Below are 21,652 nucleotides of genomic sequence, written 5' to 3'. Positions count from 1 at the left end.
GTGACAGAGACCATAGTACTCTTCAGGTTCTTACAATTGCCTGCATGACTCAGGAAAGACTTAAAATTATTAAATTAGATACTGAAGAATTTGGAAAGGCTGAAGATGAAGTTGACATTCTAAAGAGCTAGTAATGCTTATGATTGCTTCAGGGAATATTGAGTTGTTTCAATATTGAATGTTGACTTGAACATAGGAGTTTTTTAAAGGATAAATTGGAGAATAAAGGTAAATTGAGGGCTTCCCTGGTGGCTCAGTGGTAAAGAATCGGCCTACCAATGCAGGGAACATGGATTTGATCACTGGTCCGGGAAGATCCCACATGCTGTGGAACAAGTAAGCCTATAGAACACAACTACTAAGCCAGAACTCCAGAGCCCGTGAGCCTCAACCACTGAAGCCTACAGGCCGAGAGCCTCTGCTCCACAGCAAGAGAGACCCCTGCAACGAGAAGCCTGTGCATCACAACTAGACAGGGGCCCTGCTCTCGGAAACTGAAGAAGGCCCTCATACATCAACGAAAATCCAGCACAGGCAAAAGTAAAGTAAATCTTTTTTTAAAAAAGAGGCCAATTGAGAACAAACCTTGTAAATCTTGGATGCTAGAGGTTATTGACTAGGCAATGAGTGTCCAAGAAAGGGTGTGAGCAAACATTAAAGATATTAACTTACTCCTATTTTATCTATTTTTTTCAATATAGTACATCTATAAGACCTCATGATGCAGTGATCAGAGATGTGCTTTCTGCTGTAATCATAAATGCAGAAATAGGATTTAAAATGTATTTGGCAGAATAGACCCTTTTAACAAGACCATAAACTGCATTTGTGGAGACTGTGGAGAGAAAAGGAAACAAATGAGTATTTATATAAAATATTAAAATGTATTTACTCTAATAAAACTCCTATAATTCCTTATAAAGTCACATATTTAATTAGTGCATGTTTTTATAATAAATTATGCTGAAAATAAATAGGGACAATTTTTTAACAAAGGTAACATCTTTCAAAATTTATTTCAAAGGTGAGATTTGGCCTGCTAGACCACATCATATGAATTATGATCTCTTTGATGATGTTGATGTTTTCCCATGGTGAAACATATCTCTTTCATTTTTTTCACTTCAGCGTATCACAGGAAGAGAAGTCCATATTATCAAAAATGTTAATGATTTTTCTACACTACTTTTGTTGTTTGCAGAAGGACCCAGGGCAATATGAAAGTATTCATGAGATAAGAGCATTTCACATTGGACTTCATTATAGAAGGAGAGGGAGTAAGATAACTTCATATGGATTTTTCACATACTCCTCTACCTAGTCCCTTGAGTAGTTGTGAGACAGTTGTAACCAAATCTGTAATCAAAATTCATAGACTAAGCAGTACTGAACATATTGATTTCTAGAAGGGGGAGCTATACTATGATACTATGAAACTATCATAGTTTGCCTATATTATAAAATTTTGTATGACATTTAGCTATCTAATGGCAGAATTAGTATTCACAATAGTAGTAACATGAGGAAGTGACAAGAAATATATGCTTCATTTTTTTCTCAAAGAAAATCTTTTAGTTACTATGTAAAGTTGATTTTAAATTTGGTGATTAACATAAAACAGGAGGAAAAGAAACCCTTTTCTCCTTCTGAAAAATGGTAAACCAAATGATATGGGGCAGGAAAAAGTGTTAGCTAGTTTAGGCAGTATAGACCACATTGGGATGAGAATGAGACCTTGATTTTGGGATAGAAGGCTGCGAGGCCAAACCCAGATATAGACAAGGAGGCAGATTTAATTCAAATAGAACAAAGCACCCTAAGAGTATGGGGGCTAGCAATAGGTAGTAAGCCTGGAAAGAATTTGCATAAAATAATTAACTAATTACTAAACATAAATCCTGGAGAGAGAGAAGAAACACAGCCATAAAGACACTAGATATTTGTAAATCAGAGTAGGTAAGCAACAGTCCGATGCTGGGAAAAATTGAGGCAAGAGGAGAAGAGGCCGACAGGACGACATGGTTGGATGGCAACATCAACTCAATAGACATGAGTTTGAGCAAACTCCGGGAGCTAGTGAAGGACAGGGAAGCCTGGCGTGCTGCAGTCCACGGGGTCACAAAGAGTCAAACACGACTTAGCGACTGAACAATAAGAATAACAAGAAATTGGCATTGGAGCTCCAATCACTTGGAAATTTACATAAATAATTTCTTCCTGAAATTGGGATGGAAAATAGATCTCTAGGTCAAATGGAATCAAAGCACTGCTTTGGTTATTAAGGTTTCAGTTTAAGGAGGGAGGAGAGAACTCCATTACGGGACTAGGGTACACTGAGTCCTGGTTCTCAGGTATTGTAGTTGCTCCACTAGAGAAACTTGAGATCAAGATAGAAGGTAGACTAGTATCAGACTGAAGGAAAAAGGATTCCCCTCATAAGTAAGCACCTATATATCTCAGGCTAAGATCATTCTCTTAGCTAGAGCCAAGGCAACAACAGTTATGAGAAAAGCAGTCAAAGGAAGCCACAAAGAATGTTGCTTAAGGCAATGATCTGAGTTGAAGACAGAAATTCCAAAATACCAGAATTTTCTGTTAAATTTATGTTATTTTTTAAAGTTTGTAGACTTTAAATTTGTTTTAAAAATGTATATATTAGTACAAGCATAAAACTTATAGCACATTTATAAAACATATATTTGTGCTGTGGTTTTCAGTCACTAAGTCCTGTCTGACTCTTTGGGATTCCATGAGCTGCAGCCCACCAGACTTCCCTGTCCGTCACTAGCTCCCGGAGTTTGCTCAAGCTCGTGTCCAATTTGTGTTGTAATACCAAATATTTTCTCACTTATATTGGTACAGGATCACAGAAGCTTGGGTTCACTGAAGTAATAAGAAAAAGTTGATGATATCTAAGTCCAGCAACTTTTAATTCACATTTCGTATTAGTTCTGATAACCTGAAAATTCCCATTACTTCTCTGAAAATTATTGGCTGTTTCATCTGTAAAATGGGAATAATGAAAACTACCTCAGAGAATGAATGAGGTGTGTATTTCATACACTGGGCATGTAATTTATGATAATCACTATTACCATAATTACATCCATTTAAACTAATAAACCATATTTTGAAAACAGTATGCTGAGAAATAATGACCGATAATCAGAATAATGGCACTGTGATGAAAAAGATCAGAATCTAACAGTTTCTGTTATGGAATGGATTGTTATAAACTGTTATACAAAATATTGTATGAAATCATCAATCAAAATAAAATTTTCCTAAGCTTTAGGCTATTAGATCTATCTTGAGAAATTTATTGTAAGTACCTGATTTTAAAAATATAAAAAATGTGTACACAAATGATTTCTGTTAATTATTGCAGTAAAAATGTGAACCAATTCAAAAATCCAATAGAAAACTAAGTAAGCCTGAATACCAACATGTGGGAAAAATTCTGTGCTAGAAAGTTAAATGAAAGACCTATTTTGTGATCAACAGGTTATCTATCCTGAAGAATGTGTCATGTAAGGTGGGAAAACTATGTATTATGCTGCTGTTGAGTGGAATGTTTGGTTAGTTCCATTTGTCCATCAGGTCCATTTGGTACACATTTTTCTTATTGATTTTTTTCTGTCTGGATATTATACTGAAAGTGGTGTATTGCTATCTCCTGCTAGTCAATAGATATTTTCCAAAGAAGACATACATATGGTCAGGAGGTATATGAAAATATGCTTAGCATCACTAATTATCAGGGAAATGCAAATCAAAGCCTCACATCTGTTACGGTAGCTCTTATAGAACAAACAAACAATAACTAAATAAAACATGTATTGGAGAGGATCTGGAAAAATTTTAACCCTTATATACTTTGGTGGGAATGCAAATTTGTGCAGGAACTATGGAAAACGGTATAGAAGTTCTTCAAAAAATTAAAAAATAGAACTACCATATGACCCAGAGTTCCACTTCTGGGTGTATATTCAAAAACAAAACAAAACGAAACATTAATTTGAAAAGATACATGCACCCCGTGTCCATCCAACAATTCAGCTTGTGGGTATATAACTAAAGGAATCAAAAGCAGGATCTTAAAAAGATATCTGTACCACTAAGTTCATTGCAGCATTATTCAAAATAGCCAAGATATGAAGGAAATTCTGCCATATGTGACAGTCTGGGTGAAACTGGAGGTCATTATGCTAAGGAAAATAAGCCAGTCAGAGAAAGACAAATAATACAAGACTCCACTTATATGAAGTATCTAAAACAGACAAATAGAAACAGAGAACAGAACGGTGGTTAATAGGGGCTGAAGGGGCTCACTGCTGCTCAGGAGGTGCAAAGCTTCGGTCATGAAAGAGAAGTACATTAGGAGCCGCTTTACAATATTGTGTCTATTGTTAACAATATTATATACTTAAAATTTGTCAAGATGGTAGATTTCATGTTGTCTTCTTAAAATTAAAAAATAGTTTTCAAAGCCAAATTAAAAAAAATCTGTTGTGTACATGATATGATTTTCCAGTGATAGGATTGTTTTTGGAAAGAGAAAGGATGAAAATGGTTTAGTTATATGAGAGGGCAGTATATGAGAGGTTTTCTTTATTCTTTCTTACTTTACCATTTAATTATATTCTTTCACAAGATATATTTTGAAAGTAAGATGTGGGAAATGTATGCCACTTTTTATTTTCTTTGGGAAATAGCCCTTACGCCACTACATGTGATTCTAGTGAATTTGTTAATTATCACACTCTTTTCTCTGTTATAGTTGTACAACATGTTCTGGGCTGGCCAATCAGAATACTCCACCCCTTTGAGCGCAGCAACTGATAGGCAGAGCAATTCGATCCGGATAAGCAGTGTCCATTTAGGAATAAAAAGTCACTTTCTTTGCAGTAGGTTATTCAGTTTATATAATGAGGCTCGGGTACACTGTAGTTATTATTTAGAGAGAATTAATCAGAAAGGGATATAAAGAGAGACAGACCCTTTATTATAAAACCTGAATTCTTAAATCCAGTAATGTCTGAAGACTTATAGCTCTGGATTTCTTTCCCCTTACTTGAATCAATGAATGTCTATTTTATTTATGTTTAAAAAATTTTGGTTTCTTTCAAAGGGATAAAGATTTGAGTAAGGATGAAAAAAATCAACTATTCACTTAAAACTTGTAAACATAAAGATTATGTTCATGCCTCGGATTCTATGTGAATAATACATTGAGAATTATATATCTGAATTATATATTAAGGACAGTAAACCAAATGTTCCATTTCCTACATTGCTTAACAGCAAAATTATTAGTTAATTTTATATCTTATCTTGATCTGAGTTATTTGTATTTATAGAGCACATTTGTTGCTGTAATCTATCCTCAGCACAACAACTAGTTTATGTTCATTTCTCAAAAACGACAATTTCCTGCTTTCTACTTCAGTTTCTCTGGAGACAGAATGCAAAGTGAGCTCCGTAACCATTGAAGCCAACTGCTGTTAATTTATTTTTAGTGACACATTCTGGGGACATTATGACAAGAGTACATAGATGACACCTTTAGATAATCCTGAAAGAACAAATTGCAGACCTATCAAAGAACTTTATTGAACCAAGCCAAGAAAAGATCACACAGAACAAAAACTTTTGCAAAAACGTGAACAAAAGAAAGGGATTTATGGAAGTCATTTTTAGAATGTTCCCTTATGGATCCTGACACAGCAGAAAAAGGCGTTGAAGTACATAACACCCTTTTTTTCCAGGCTTTGTTGGCAGTCACCTCTCACTTGGGGGAACTTTATTTTATTAAATGACTGTCAGGAAAGAAAAGGATCTGCATTATCGCATTTTTCAGGAAGGGTAATCTGGTGCAACAGCTGTTAGCCTTTGTACGTTATTTGTAATTTTGTCTTTTCCAAGGTACATTAAGAAGCTTGATTTTGATTTACAGGATTTTATTGCAAGTATAAAACAGATTACAGGCAGCATGCACAAAAGAAGTCTATTGTTGATACCATAACCATTTTACTCAGAACACATGTAACTCAGAAATGTTATACTTGTAGGACTTTTAGAATAATTTAAAAGTGTATATTGTTGAAAATGATTTGTATATAAAGCTTACTTAAGCAGGAATAGAAGGAACATACCTCAACATAATAAAAGCTATATATGACAAACCCACAGCAAGCATCACCCTCAATGGTGAAAAATTGAAGGCATTTCCCCTGAAATCAGGAACAAGACAAGGGTGCCCACTCTCACCACTACTATTCAACATAGTGTTGGAAGTTCTGGCCACAGCAATCAGAGCAGAAAAAGAAGTAAAAGGAATCCAGATAGGAAAAGAAGAAGTAAAACTCTCACTGTTTGCAGATGACATGATCCTCTACATAGAAAACCCTAAAGACTCTACCAGAAAATTACTAGAGCTAATCAATGAATATAGTAAAGTTGCAGGATATAAAATTAACACACAGAAATCCCTTGCATTCCTATATACTAACAATGAAAAAACAGACAGAGAAATTAAGGAAACAATACCATTCACCATTGCAACAAAAAGAATAAAATACTTAGGAGTATATCTACCTAAAGAAACAAAGGATCTATACATAGAAAACTATAAAACACTGATGAAAGAAATCAAAGAGGACACAAACAGATGGAGAAACATACCGTGTTCATGGATTGGAAGAATCAATATTCTCAAAATGGCTATTCTACCCAAAGCAGTCTATAGATTCAATGCAATCCCTATCAAGCTACCAACGGTATTTTTCACAGAACTAGACCAAAGAATTTCACAATTTGTATGGAAATACAAAAAACCTCGAATAGCCAAAGTAATCTTGAGAAAGAAGAATGGAGCTGGAGGAACCAACCTGCCTGACTTCAGACTCTACTACAAAGCCACAGTCATCAAGACAGTATGGTACTGGCACAAAGACAGAAATATAGATCAATGGAACAGAATAGAAAGCCCAGAGATAAATCCACGAACCTATGGACACCTTATCTTTGACAAAAGAGGCAAGGATATACAATGGAAAAAAGACAACCTCTTTAACAAGTGGTGCTGGGAAAACTGGTCAACCACTTGTAAAAGAATGAAACTAGAACACTTTCTAACACCATACACCAAAATAAACTCAAAATGGATTAAAGATCTAAATGTAAGACCAGAAACTATAAAACTCCTAGAGGAGAACATAGGCAAAACACTCTCCGACATAAATCACAGCAAGATCCTCTATGACCCACCTCCCAGAATATTGGAAATAAAAGCAAAACTAAACAAATGGGACCTAATGAAACTTAAAAGCTTTTGCACTACAAAGGAAACTATAAGTAAGGTGAAAAGACAGCCCTCAGATTGGGAGAAAATAATAGCAAATGAAGAAACAGACAAAGGATTAATCTCAAAAATATACAAGCAACTCCTGCAGCTCAATTCCAGAAAAATAAATGACCCAATCAAAAAATGGGCCAAAGAACTAAACAGACATTTCTCCAAAGAAGACATACAGATGGCTAACAAACACATGAAAAGATGCTCAACATCACTCATTATTAGAGAAATGCAAATCAAAACCACAATGAGGTACCATTACACACCAGTCAGGATGGCTGCTATCCAAAAGTCTACAAGCAATAAATGCTGGAGAGGGTGTGGAGAAAAGGGAACCCTCTTACACTGTTGGTGGGAATGCAAACTAGTACAGCCGCTATGGAAAACAGTGTGGAGATTTCTTAAAAAACTGGAAATAGAACTGCCATATGACCCAGCAATCCCACTTCTGGGCATACACACTGAGGAAACCAGATCTGAAAGAGACACGTGCACCCCAATGTTCATCGCAGCACTGTTTATAATAGCCAGGACATGGAAGCAACCTAGATGCCCATCAGCAGATGAATGGATAAGGAAGCTGTGGTACATATACACCATGGAATATTACTCAGCCATTAAAAAGAATTCATTTGAACCAGTCCTAATGAGATGGATGAAGCTGGAGCCCCTTATACAGAGTGAAGTAAGCCAGAAAGATAAAGAACATTACAGCATACTGACACATGTATATGGAATTTAGAAAGGTGATAACAATAACCCTATATGCAGAACAGAAAAAGAGACACAGAAATACAGAACAGACTTTTGAACTTTGTGGGAGAATGTGAGGGTGGGATATTTCAAAAGAACAGCATGTATACTATCTATGGTGAAACAGATCACCAGCCCAGGAGGGATGCACGAGACAAGTGCTCCGGCCTGGTGCACTGGGAAGACCCGGAGGAATCGGGTGGAGAGGGAGGTGGGAGGGGGGATCGGGATTGGGAATACATGTAAATCCATGGCTGATTCATATCAATGTATGACAAAACCCACTGGAAAAAAATAATAATAATAATAATAAAAAAAAATTAAAAAAAAAAAAAAAAAAAAGAAAGCTGAGCACCGAAGAATTGATGCTTTTGAACTGTTGTGTTGGAGAAGACTCTTGAGAGCCCTTGGACTGCAGGGAGATCCAACCAGTCCATCCTAAAGGAGATCAGTCCTGGGTGTTCATTGCAAGGACTGATGCTGAAGCTGAAACTCCAGTACTCTGGCCATCTGATGCGGAGAGCTGACTCATTAGAAAAGACCCTGATGCTGGGAAAGATTGAGGGCAGGAGGAGAAGGGGACGACAGAGGATGAGATGGCTGGATGGCATCACCGACACAATGGACATGGGTTTGGGTGGACTCCGGGAGTTGGTGATGGACAGGGAGGCCTGGCGTGCTGCGGTTCATGGGGTCACAAAGAGTCGGATACAACTGAGTGACTGAACTGAACTGAGAGGCTTAATTTGGAGCAAAGTATAAATACAAAATCTCTCTGACACTGAAGGCCACTGTGTGTATCCTGTCATCCCCATAAAATTAGCACTTTGTGGAATGTGCATGGGGAAGTCCCTCACAAGTCAGAAGAGTGATTACATAGAAAAACTGAAAATGTTTTATGTATCACAGCAAAGCCACAAGACTAGGAAATCAGAAACGTATGGTAATGTTATACAGCCTAAAGCAATCCCAAGGCCATATTTTGTATTCTTCTTGTAACAGTAAGACTGCCACTATTAAAAAGCTGAAGAGGTGGGAAAAAAAAAAAAAAAAAGCTTACTTAGTGATTTTTTAAATAAATATCAATAGTTCATGACTTTGCTATGTACTTCCTTTTTCATGAAATCTACAAGTAGATTGTAATTATCTCTCTATACGTCTCTCCTTCTCCCTTTGGCCCACTCAATTAGACGATGATTTCCTGGTGTGTAAGGATTATGGTTTATTAATTTTATTTATCTTTGAAACTTCAATATCTCACTTAGTATCTGACATGTAGCATTTTCTGAATGACTAATAATAAATGGAGACAAATTTATTCTCTCAATGGTTTCTTTTGTTACCAGTGGCAGATATTTTGTCTGCAGTTACTTATGATTTTACTTTAAATCCTCACTACTCTATTTTCTGATGAAGAATACTAAAAAAAAAAAAAAAAAAAAAGAAAAAGAAAAACCCCAAAACACTAGAACTGGGCTTAGGCATGCCAGAAGTTAGTGTTATCCATATGCTTTATATTTTTAATGGTTCCATTTTAGACCCTTTTCTCTAATTCACTAATTCAGTATTTCTGGGTTTGTTTGTCTTTTTTTTTTTTACTTTTTGGGTCCATGCTGGCTCTGAGTCTTAACCACAGGACCCTCCAGGGAAGTTTCTAATTCAGCATGTCTTAAAGTGTATACCAAATAAACTACCAATGATGTGCTCTGTGATAAATAAATTTTATATTAAAATAAATTTGGCAAAGCTGTTTATATTCTAGATTGCTTTCTTGTAAATTCATATAGAAACCACTAAAAAAAATCCTTGAGAATTTTTTTCACTCATCTTACTGAAAATTATTTATGTCAATATCACTGTTTGTCAAACTTATTTGTATAGGGAGTTCTTTTTTTCTGTAAAATTTATTACTCTCTCATGCTAATTATGAAGAAAATACATCAGGCTATGTTGTCTTGTGCATTTCATAGTTACATATTTGTGCTCTTGACCTTGCCTTACGTTTTCACATGTTCCAGTTGCGCCTACAAGCCGTTACAGAATTACCTAAGTCTTTAGTTCAAGAAAAAAATAAAACCTGCTCTACCTTCCAGTTTCCTATTGTGTGAGATCTGAGATCTCCATTTTGATCTGATTGGCTTACTGCCATCACATAGTCTCCTTTCTATTTCACCTCTAATGGAAAAGTCATGAGCCTAGAGTTTATCTACAAAATTTGGCCTGAATTTCAAACTGGTCTAAATATCACCTAGGAGAAAAAAATATCATCTTGGATAAAAAAGTTCTTTTACATTCATATTTTCATCCCACATTCTTTGACAAAACTTTACTTAGAAGATATTTGAAACACAAATCAAAATTTCAAATACATTAGGTAGTCTCCCATGGGATCCAAATCCAACAGACTGGTTTTAGTATGTATCCAGTAAATTATGCCTTTAATATCTATTGATTATTTGGTATTGCTCCAATATCCTTATCCATTTCCCTTCCATTTTGTGTGTGCTTGTGTGATCAGTCGTGTCTGACTGTGAACCCATGGACTGCAGCCTGCCAATCTCTTCTGTCCTTGGAATTTTCCAGGCAAGGATACTAAGAGTGTGGCTCAGTTTTAACATTCACCTAGAGAAAGTATTGGAAATATTTTTTATGTTCATTTTTCCTATCTTATGTCATGAGAGTTATGTAAGGATACTAAATGAAATTACATGGTATTGTTAAAAATGTACTTTGCATTTGTGATGAAATTCAAGGAACATAATCTACCTAATTATCACTTTTATATCAAATTTTTATTCCTTTTCCCTACTGTACTATCAGGAATGTATTAAATTTGTCACAAGTAAATAAAATTAAGTTAAGCTGAGTCTTTGAAGATCTGCTTAAACAAAAAATTAATAATCTGACCAATTCCTTTAAACTGTTCTTTTTTTCTATTCTACTGTCTGCACTTCTTTATCTCGCAATTAAAGGAGCTTTCCACTTGTCCCTTTTTAAGCAATGTATTTGGAAACATACTTTTCTCCTCTTTTCTCTTCTCCATTTTGAAAATAGTTTTAAGGCTGTAAGATATTATAGCTTTTTAAATATGTTCTATAATATTCCAGTGGTTTGTACCTTTTTTTTTTTTTTTTCATTTCATTTTGAAATTAGCTAAATTCCAGAAATGCCAATCTTATTTAGGATTCATTCTTTAATGATCACACAAATAACCCAAGATCTTTACAAAGTTTAGCTTATTAACTACACAAGTGAAGTAACGTGTATGTTCCTGGGTCTTGATTTGGACATATCCATGCATGTGTGCTAAGTCTCTTCAGTCGTGTCTGACTCTTTTGAGTCCCTATGGAGTGTAGACCGCCAGGTTCCTTTTTCCATGGGATTCTCCAGGCAAGAATACTGGAGTGGGTTGCCATGCCCTCCTAGGGATCTACCTGACCCAAAGAGACCCGTGTCTCTTATGTCCCTTGAGTTGGCGGTTGGGTTCTCTACCACTGGCACCACTTGGGAAGCCCTTGGATATATGTGCCACTGCTAAATAATAAAGATTTGGGATTACTTAAATTTTCCAGAGGTCTTCATTTAGACATTTCATAAGGTATAATGGACTGTAGACTATTAAAATTTGAAAGGGTACCCAGAGGAGGGTTGATGGATTTGCACTCTAAGTCTTAGCACTAAATATAGGAATTGAGTAAGATACTAAAATTGCTATCTTATTAAATGCCACATGCACTTAATTTCTTAATGCAAGTTCTTTCTTTGAGAGGCCTTTCAACACTTATTTTGAAAGAGCTGGGCAATAAAAAGTTTCTCATATTTGAACTTAGATATGAGCTGCTGACTAGAAGTGGTGCTAAGGAAAAAGAGAATCACACCACGTTGGTAGTGATTTTATAAAACTTAGCATAGTTGGGAGAATGTCTATCTGACTGAATCACATTAGTTAATGAGAAATAATGATAAGAATAGTACTGGAAGAAATTACTGGGAGTTAATCACTTTGAAAAACATGTAGTGTTATACTGGGGATGCTGCATTGTTGCTCAGTCACTAAGTTGTGTCTCACTCTTTGTGACCCCATGCACTGCAGCACACCAGGCTTCCCTGTCCTTCACAATCTCCCAGAGTTTGCTCAAACTCATGTCCATTGAGTTGGTGATGTAATCCAACCATCTCATCCTCTGTCACCCCCTTCTCCTCTTGCCCTCAAACTTTCCCAGCAACAGAATCTTTTCCAAAGAGTTGGCTCTTCTAATCATGTGGCCAGAGTATTGGAGCTTTAGCTTCAGCGTGAGTCCTTCCAATGAATATTCCAGGTTTATTTCCTTTAGGATTGACTGGCTTGATCTCCTTGTTGTCCAAGGGACTCTCAAGAGTCTTCTCGGTACCACAGTTTGAAAACATCAATTCTTTGACACTCAATCTCCTTTATAGTCCAACTCTCACATCCATACATGAGTCCCTCCCATCAGGAAGGTTGTACAAACCTCTTAGCCTCATCTATCAGAGGGCAGACAGAAGAAGCAAGAACTACAATGCCATGGCCTCTAGGATGAAAACCACTATTACTAGTGGTTTACTATCACTAGCCAAACTGATCACATGGATCACAGCCTTGTGTAACTCAGTGAAACTATGAGCCATGCCATGCAGGGTCACCCAAGACACAGAGGTCATGGTATAGAGTTCTGACAAAACGTGCTCTACTGGAGAAGGGAATGGCAAACCACTTCAGTATTCTTGCCTCGAGAACCCCATGAGCAGTATGAAAAGGCAAAATGATATGACACTGGATAATGAACTCCCCAGGTCAGTAGGTGTCCAGTCTGCTACTGGGAACACTGTATTACCTGGGAACACCAGCTAGGATGACTTTGGGCTTACTGCTGAATATACAGTATCTATCAAAGCTTCTCAACAGTTACCGAAAATAGCCCCTTCTATGTGCTCCCATATTATCTTTGTAGCAGCACTGTCATGCTGATTATCATGCTGTTTTATGAATTATTACTCCTCTTTATCACTCACCAGACAGTACTCCATGGTAAAGCATGAATCGTATCTGTTGTATTCCCAAAGTTTAGCAAAATCCTAGATAGAAAACTGAAAAACATTTCAAGGACTGTGTGAATGCAAGGATAATTGTACAAAATAAATGTCCAAGAGACATTACATTATTAATTTCTCCATTATTTCTTAGTTATTCTAAAATGTGATTCAACAGTCATACAATGAATTTCCTGACCTCTACGTAGCCTGAGGAATCCTGTTTCAATATTCTCAGGTTGTACCCAGAAAGTTTTATTTTAAAAAATTCCTCCAAGATTGGGACCTAGTATTTGAGTCAAACCTTAGATTATTACTTCCTCTACAAAATTGCTTTTATTGATTGCAAGTTGACAGGATGAAACCTTTGAGAAGGAGAATGATATGAAGTAACATTTTTTGGGAGAAGGAGTTTGGAGAGGTCACATTTGTGGCTGCTTTATTTATCTTTTTATTTTTTACTGAGGTAAAATTGGTTCAAGACACATTAGTTTAAGGTGCAAAACATGATAATTTGACTATTGCATACACTAAGAGTTTCTCAGGGGGTGCAGTGGTAAGGAATCTGCCTGCCAATGCAGGAGACCTGGGTTCAAGACCTGGGTCAGGAAGATCACTTGGAGAAGGAAATGGCAACCCACTCCAGTATTCTTCCCTGGAAAATTCTATGGACAGAGGAACCTGGAGGGCTACAGTCCATGGGATTGAAAAGAGTCAGACCCAACTGAGTGACTGAGCACATACACTAAGAAGTAACAAGTTCTGAAGACTTCAATTTTACATTAGATGATGTCTGTCTATGAGATTAATCTCATTATCTGTATATCCTTGGTATATGAATAGTTAGGTGCTCATTATAACTTGTATTGTGTCTGAACCTAAGTTTACATATTAAATAAAAATTAAATTAAATTAAAGTAATTTTATTGCATTTAAAACAAATTATTTTTACTGAAAACTCATCCTCTTGTTGGATAGTGGTCAATTTCATCTCAGTCATTGGCAGGACCTTTCTTTCCCCAGAGTCATACCATAATCTGGGAAAGTTTTACACGGCTCCCTCCAAGTGGGTAAAGTTGCAATAAAAATAATCTTAATAATATGACACTCTTAATACTAGTGGTAAAATACCTAATATTCCTTGAATTGTACTCAGTGTTGTTCTGAGTCTTCACATGCATTATGTGAAAGAAAAAAAAGTATCTGACCCTCACTAAAATGGCAGGGCAGACTTTATTCAGGACTTCACAACAGGTATAGGGACAAATACAATAGTGTTTTGCAGTAGGCATGATTGGGCAGAACTTCTAATATAAGGAAAATCGAGGATTTATAGCAAAGGAATAGGATAGAAGTAGATGGGTAGAAAATTACTAAGACATTAGGATGATTCTTTCTAAACTGACATAATAGGATTCTTAACAGGCAGGCTAGGGTGATCAGATATCACCACAGGGATAGTGGGGGATGAGAAAAGTGATTAGATATCGAGGTTGGGGGATTCTGACTAGACTGGTTTTATAAGATTTGTCCTAAAACTGGGCTCTTCATGACCTGCCCAAGGATTGGGCCTGGTTGGTCTCAGAAGAGCTTGTCTAGAGTTTGATCAAGGAGTCTTTTTCAATTGTTACCTCATTTAATAGAGAAAACAATACTATAAGGTAGATATTATATTACAAATTAGGAACTGAAACATAGAGAAATGAACTGGCTGCAGGTTAGACTGATTACAAATGTTTCAGCCAGTAGTGACTCCTTAAAGAATTAAAGGTGTTCTGTGAGTTTAAGTCTTAATTGGACCCACAGATAATAGGACTAACATGTTGGAAAACATGGTTCCATCTCCCTATAAGCTCCTTGTGGCCATTACTTTCCAGGATCTTAGCCTCCCTCCAGGAACCTAACAAGGACAAGACTGAGTCTCATTTTTATGAGTCCCACAAGTTTCTTGTCCAACTTGACCTCCAGCAGGAAAATCTTATTTTAGTCTGGCAGACAACACTTGGTCACTTCTGTTTTTCAAACACTGTACCTCTTTCCTCAGTTCTTCTCTACTAGATTTAATATTTTAGAAAACAAAATTAGGAAGTTCTTCAGGTTGCTTTGTCTTCAACTCCAGGTCTTCTTTACTTTGAGATAATGAAGTCAAATCTCCTACTTTTCTGAAAGCATGTGTGCTTTGGAGGGAGTTGCGCATAGAAAATACAGAAGGGAAAATAAATTAATATTACTTAGCTACAAACAAATTTATCTTTATTATTTTTAGAGTATGGACTCTTTATTGGGTTTATCTTTTTCAAATTGGTTGTTAGAAAACTTAAAATGATATTCATAATTCATCTGTAAATTATGATATTGATAAAATAAGATAATTACAATAATGATATTTTAAAACATTTATTAAGGTCTTATTATATGTCAAGCTATATTCAAAGTGTTCTATGTATTACCTGAATTATTTTTACAATAGTAGTATGAGGTAGATACTACCATTTTCACCATCTTAATTTTGCTTTTTTGGCCATGTCATGCAGCTTACAGGATCTCAGTTCCCTGATCAGGGATCAAACCCAGGCCCTTGGCAATCAGACTGTGGAGTCCTAATCACTGGACCATCAGGGAATTCCAGCATGTACAGAACTTAATCCATCTATATTGACAGCATCTGTATGCATTTAGTCACCTAAATATCAAACCCTCATACTTCACATTCAGTCAGTTAGAAAAAAGAGCAAAAATAAATGAAGAAAATAGAGAATTAACTACAATATGAATAGAGACTAAACTGTATTAATATTGTGGACAATTATATATACCTTCATTGGACAATCAAAAAGAAATTAATTAAATTGGGGAAATATATAAATTTCCAAACATGGTAGAATGTGATAAATATTTATTTCCTTGGAAGGAAATCTATGACAAACCTAGACAGTGTATTAAAAAGGAGAGATAACATTTTGCTGACAAAGTTCTGGATAGTCAAAGCTATGATTTTTTTCATAATCATGTAGGGATGTGAGAGTTGGACCATAACGAAGGCTGAGTATCAAAGAATTGATGCTTTCAACTTGTGGTGCTGGAGGAGACTCTTGAGAGTCCCTTGGACTGCAAGGAGATCAAACCAATCAATTCTAAAGGAAATCAACCCTGAATATTCATTGGAAGGACTGATGATAAAACTATAATACTTTGGCCACTTGATGCAAAGAGCCGACTCACTGGAAAAGACCCTGATTTGGGGAAAGATTGAAGGCAAAAGGAGAAGTGGGTGGCAGAGGATGAGTTGGTTAGATAGGATCACTGACTCAATGGACACGAATTTGAGCAAACTCCTGGAGATAATGAAGGCCAGAGGAGCCTGGCGTGCTGCAGTCTATGGTGTCACAAAGAATCGGACATGACTTAGTGACTAAAGAGCAGCAACAACGATGCTAAGCCCCATCTTAAAACATATATCCAGGGAAATATAACCTGTCTGTGAAAGCAGGTACTAAAGATGAAGTTTTGAACCTGGATCACTTGCTATTCAGCTGATGATGAGAATTTCATCATTGGTCATAGGTGGAATAGTTGACCCTGGCACAAGGTAATGAATAGGGATGGTGTACTGGGGGAAGGGGATGCATTAACCTGTATGGTACATTAGATATGTGAGGAATCAGGAAGAACTAGCCACTAAAAGGAAAACAAAATAAACAGCCTTTGCTGAGTTCTATTAAAGTTTTGCATTGCAAAAGTTTTGCATAACAAAAAGATGACCCCCATACGCAGATTTTTTACTTCTAGTCCTAACTGTAGGCTCTGCTGGTTTAAGACTTTACTTCTCAAATGAGGGATCCTTCTTTCAAGGACAGAGATATTGGATTGTGTGTTGTTACTGTTGTCTAGAGAGACATTGAATTGTAACAGTTGTCCAAGGGAGCAGAAGGAAAAGAGAGGAGTCGTTATCCATGCTGGGATAATAATCTTTATAAGAAAGTGACAGGAATGTTGTTATACAATGAAGAAAGAGGGAAGGATATGTCTGTTAGCCAGATAATTCAGTAAGTGGCTCTTTTGATGGTAAATGGACAGGTTCATCAACCCTGGCCTATAAAAAACACAGTGATCAGGGGCTCAGGAATCTCAGAGATAAATGTCTGAGTCAAACCTCCAAGATGGCACAGGTGCTTGCTAAGTATAGGAAATGGATAGTGGTTAAAGGAGATGATGAGACCAGTTGTGACTATAGAAGCAATGATTTTATTTTCCTATTGTTCCCTAAAGAAAAAAGGTCACCATAATCCTGGAGCAGTTGCTTCTAGAAATGTGTTTGAAGAGGTGAATCCAAGCAACAAAAGGAGTGACCTGTGTTGGACACTGTAATCCATCACCCAATCTCTCTCAAGGAAGGACTTATTGCTTGAGATGCTGGGAGTGTTTTCTGTAGAAAGTCTTCAGCTGTCAAATTTTCAGGGATTGCCTATGGACACCTTCTTTCTAGAGTGGCAAACATCCAACAAATCATACATGTAGGAATATTAAAGCCTGGTTATTTTGGCCCAGAGAAAGATGTTTTACCTTTCTTTACTTTATATAATATAAAGCATAAGATGTTTGGCTTTAATATAATATAAAATGTTTAATCATTGGTGTTAAAACTGGTGGAAAGAAGAGGAAATTTCTTCAAAAAGCAGAAGGCAGAAGGACTATGAGATTCATATCACAGATAACAAAGGGTTATGTCTTACTCATACTACATAAGAGGCAAGATTAAGTATAATGTTTTCTTAAAAAGCAATGCCATTCCTTCATTGAATTTTAAAACTCACACTCACAATATATTGTAATGAATACATTGGAATCATTTAATGTGACCTTCATTGAAATGTCTGCACATCCTAGTGATTTAGAATTGTCAACAAATATAATAGTTTTAACTTCAAAATCAGGTATCTGTAATATAATACAAGACTGCAATTATGTTTATATTTTTTATTTGAATAATCTTTTTCCTATAAGTTTTGACTGAATTAGGTCATAGTTGCTGGCAAATCCTTGTGTTGGATCTGGGCTTCATCCCAAATACTGTCTCTATGTAGAAACAAAACAAAACTTCTTATATCTGGATCACTGGGAAATGAGGCTGATTTTGGAATAAGGGGGAATCCTGAAAGCTGGCTTTGTGTTCAGCCATGTGGCCACTTGTTCTCCTCCCTTCTGCTTAGCCTCGTCTCTGCTTTGGGAACTGGTCCCACCACTGTTTCATGCCAGTTCATCCTTGGATCCAGCTGGCCCTAACTCTTCTGGAAGCTCTGGCTGTTCCATGCCTTTATGCCAGACTAAATCTTCTATGCCCAAAATGGTTGGCTCCATCTTCATTTCTGGTCACAGGCCAGACTTCAAATTTATGCAGATATACTGCAAATTTGGGTGTGGATAAACAGATTTGGGGCAAATATTTGAGGCTGTACTGTAATTCATCAAATTTGGCAAGGCATTGTTCATACGATGGGGATTATTGTATTTTCAATGGAAATCCTTTTCTATCATTCTTGTCTCTTCACTATGTTTCCATTTCCCACTGGATGAAAAAAAATGTGGGTGGATATGGTCCCAGACAAGCTTTTGAGCTAGACTGGTGCCATGTAACATTCCCAGCACTTTAACATATTTTGTTGAAATTTAAATTTATCACAAAGCGTCAGTCACTAGCCTTTTCTAGAGAGATACTACTGTACACTTTTGTTCCTCTGAATCCTAAGGAATTCTCAAGCCAAGTAAGAGTGTCAATAAGCAGTGCAGAGGGAATTTCTTTACCGTCTGTACTTTGGGGAATTTTCGTCTCCAACATCCAGCAGACAATTAGGCAACTTGCTTGAAATAAAAAGCAAAGTTGTAATTGCAAAAACTCTCAATACTCTTCTTATCCTGCCAGTGTTGAAGTTGCTTAACAAAAATAAGTCAAATTTGGAGATGAGTGGAGTAGTATGTTAACAATATAGTGACCATGCTAATATAGTTATTTTAGTCTATTTTTATATCATAGATATATTGCTCACCTTTATTAGATAAATCTAATTTAAGAAACAATGCAAATGCAAATTAAATCAAGTGATTCTATTTTAAAATACTCTAATGATTTGTAAAAGCAGTTATTTGAGAACCTATAGAAACTACAATAAGTTAAATAGAACTGCATGTAGCAATTTGTGAAATAAGAATATATATATATATTTGGTTTTCTTTAAAACCAGGTTTAAAAAAAAGAAACAGGCCAGAATTTTCACCATCTGTTTCTAAACTGCACAGATGGTTGCAAATTTAAGTCTGTTGTAAAGTGTGTTGCTTACTGTTCTGTCCACAGTGTTCTCTAATAAGTGTCAAATAAATCAATTGACAGTTAATAGTAGCAATAACTTTTCAGCTACTGAAAGCTGGTATGAGAACCCACTGACCCATGCAGAATCTTACTCTCTTCCTGATCTAAATCCCTTATGGTTGCTATTCAGCTAGTTTTTTTTCCCCTAGACTCAAAATATTCTGCCAGACAAATTTCCATTTCCCATGATCCGAATTTAATGTGTTCAATATTAAAATGGCCATGTAGCATACATGATTTGAATGGTGTGACATGAAATTTAAATACATATGGGTACCTACAATTCACTATGAGAAGCAATTCTTTCTTATTACTGATATGAAATTGAAAATAAAAATTGATCTCTGCCAGTTTGGTCACCCACAAGCTGTTTTTGTCAGTGGGTTGCTTTTGTTTTGTTTGGTAATGTTAGTTGTGGGAAAGAATTAGCTACTCCACAGCTAGTTTGTAATGGGAAAAGTCAGGGACCAAATTCTGCCATATATTCTGCCATAATAAATAGCATGTACACACTGCAAATTCCAGTATTCTTGCCTGGAGAATCCCATGGACAAAGGAACCTGGCAAGCTACAGTCCATGGGGTCGCAGAGTTGGACGCGACTGAGCTACTGAGCATGCATATACTGCAAAGCAGAAAAAAAAATCTGTCATACAACTTATTCTCTAAACTTGATGTGGCCTTGGCTTTTTATCTCTTTTTCTCTTTTTTGGTCCTTGGCAATCTTGGCAAACACTCGGTCTAAAATTTTCACCTGAAGAAAATTTAACAGCTTTCGAGTTTAAGGATTCAGCTGAACATCTACTTGAGTCAGAAGACCGTGAATCCTTTAAAGCAGGTAGAGGACATAAAATCCTTCACGGTTTAAGCGTGGATCACTTTTCCTAAATTTAGAGGCTATTGGTCTTGCTAGCTCTTATGTCCCATTTATGCAAGTGTGAGGAATGTCTGTCATATTTTATTCAACTCACATTTCTTGACTGTATCACCAATAACTCATTTTTCCTGTATTTTATCCAAATAAACAGTCCATTAATTTCATCCACAAAAACATATTACTAACATTCACTGTTTGGATAGCAGAGCTTATGGCAATAATGTCCAGTTGGAAAACTGCCTTCCTCTTGCTACCTTCATTACCCCTGGAGTGTGAATTTGTGATTAGAGCAACTCACTGCACAAGGGGTGTAATATAAACCATCTAAATATAGATTACTGCTAGACTAATTTATCTCTGGCTATGTTGAGGGTGGGAAAGCATTTCATTTACCAAGTAAACCCTTATTGACATCTCAATTTTCTTGAAATTCTTTCCCTTCATCCTCCTTGTGAAAGATGCTGAAGAAGTGAAAATTTTCATCTGACTCCAATAAGCTCTTAGCCTCCAAATGGTCCTACCCTCTTCCTAATCATAAAAAAACAAATTAATGGCTAAGTGCAGTTTTAGACTTAAGGTCTTGCAAATTGTCCCATCATTAACACATCCTCTGTTTGCCAATGGTTTCTGAGAATTTTGATCGTGAACAATTCTGGAAGTAAAACTGAACTTTGATGTTTCTCAGTTAGTTCTGTAAAATCTTTAAGCATCGTGCTCCTCTCCAGAGCTCTCATTTTGACTATTTTCAGTTTCTGACATTATTAATAAATAATTAAGTCAACAGGTTTTGATTGTTTTTCTCCTTTCTTTTTAGTAACCATTTTCTAGATATTTAGTGGCCTCTGAACAAATTATTGTATTTATTACAGCTGGTGTAAAGAAGAGGCCATGATGTTTTTGAATACTCTATAATTTATTTACTTACATACGGCTGACTACATGCCAAGCACTATTCTAAGACTCTTACAATTATTAACTAGCATAATCCTCATAACCATCCTATGATAAGGATGTTAAATTACCTGAATTTTAAATATGAGTAAGCTGAGGCACAGATAAATTGAGAAGCTTTCAAAAGGTTATAGCTGAAGTCTGAAGCCAAATAATCTGATTGTATGAAATGTGCTCACAACTACTAAACTATATTACTTCTCCCATAGTCAAACTGGGCATAAAATATCCCATCATTTAAGCCCATCATTTAAAGATTGGACCATTGTTTAGAACAACCTTCTTTTTAACAACTGACCATT

This window comes from Dama dama, chromosome 21, assembly GCF_033118175.1.
Source record: "Dama dama isolate Ldn47 chromosome 21, ASM3311817v1, whole genome shotgun sequence".
Classification (NCBI taxonomy): domain Eukaryota; kingdom Metazoa; phylum Chordata; class Mammalia; order Artiodactyla; family Cervidae; genus Dama; species Dama dama.
The sequence above is the reverse complement of the archived record's forward strand: the minus strand, read 5'-3'. Positions refer to the sequence as shown.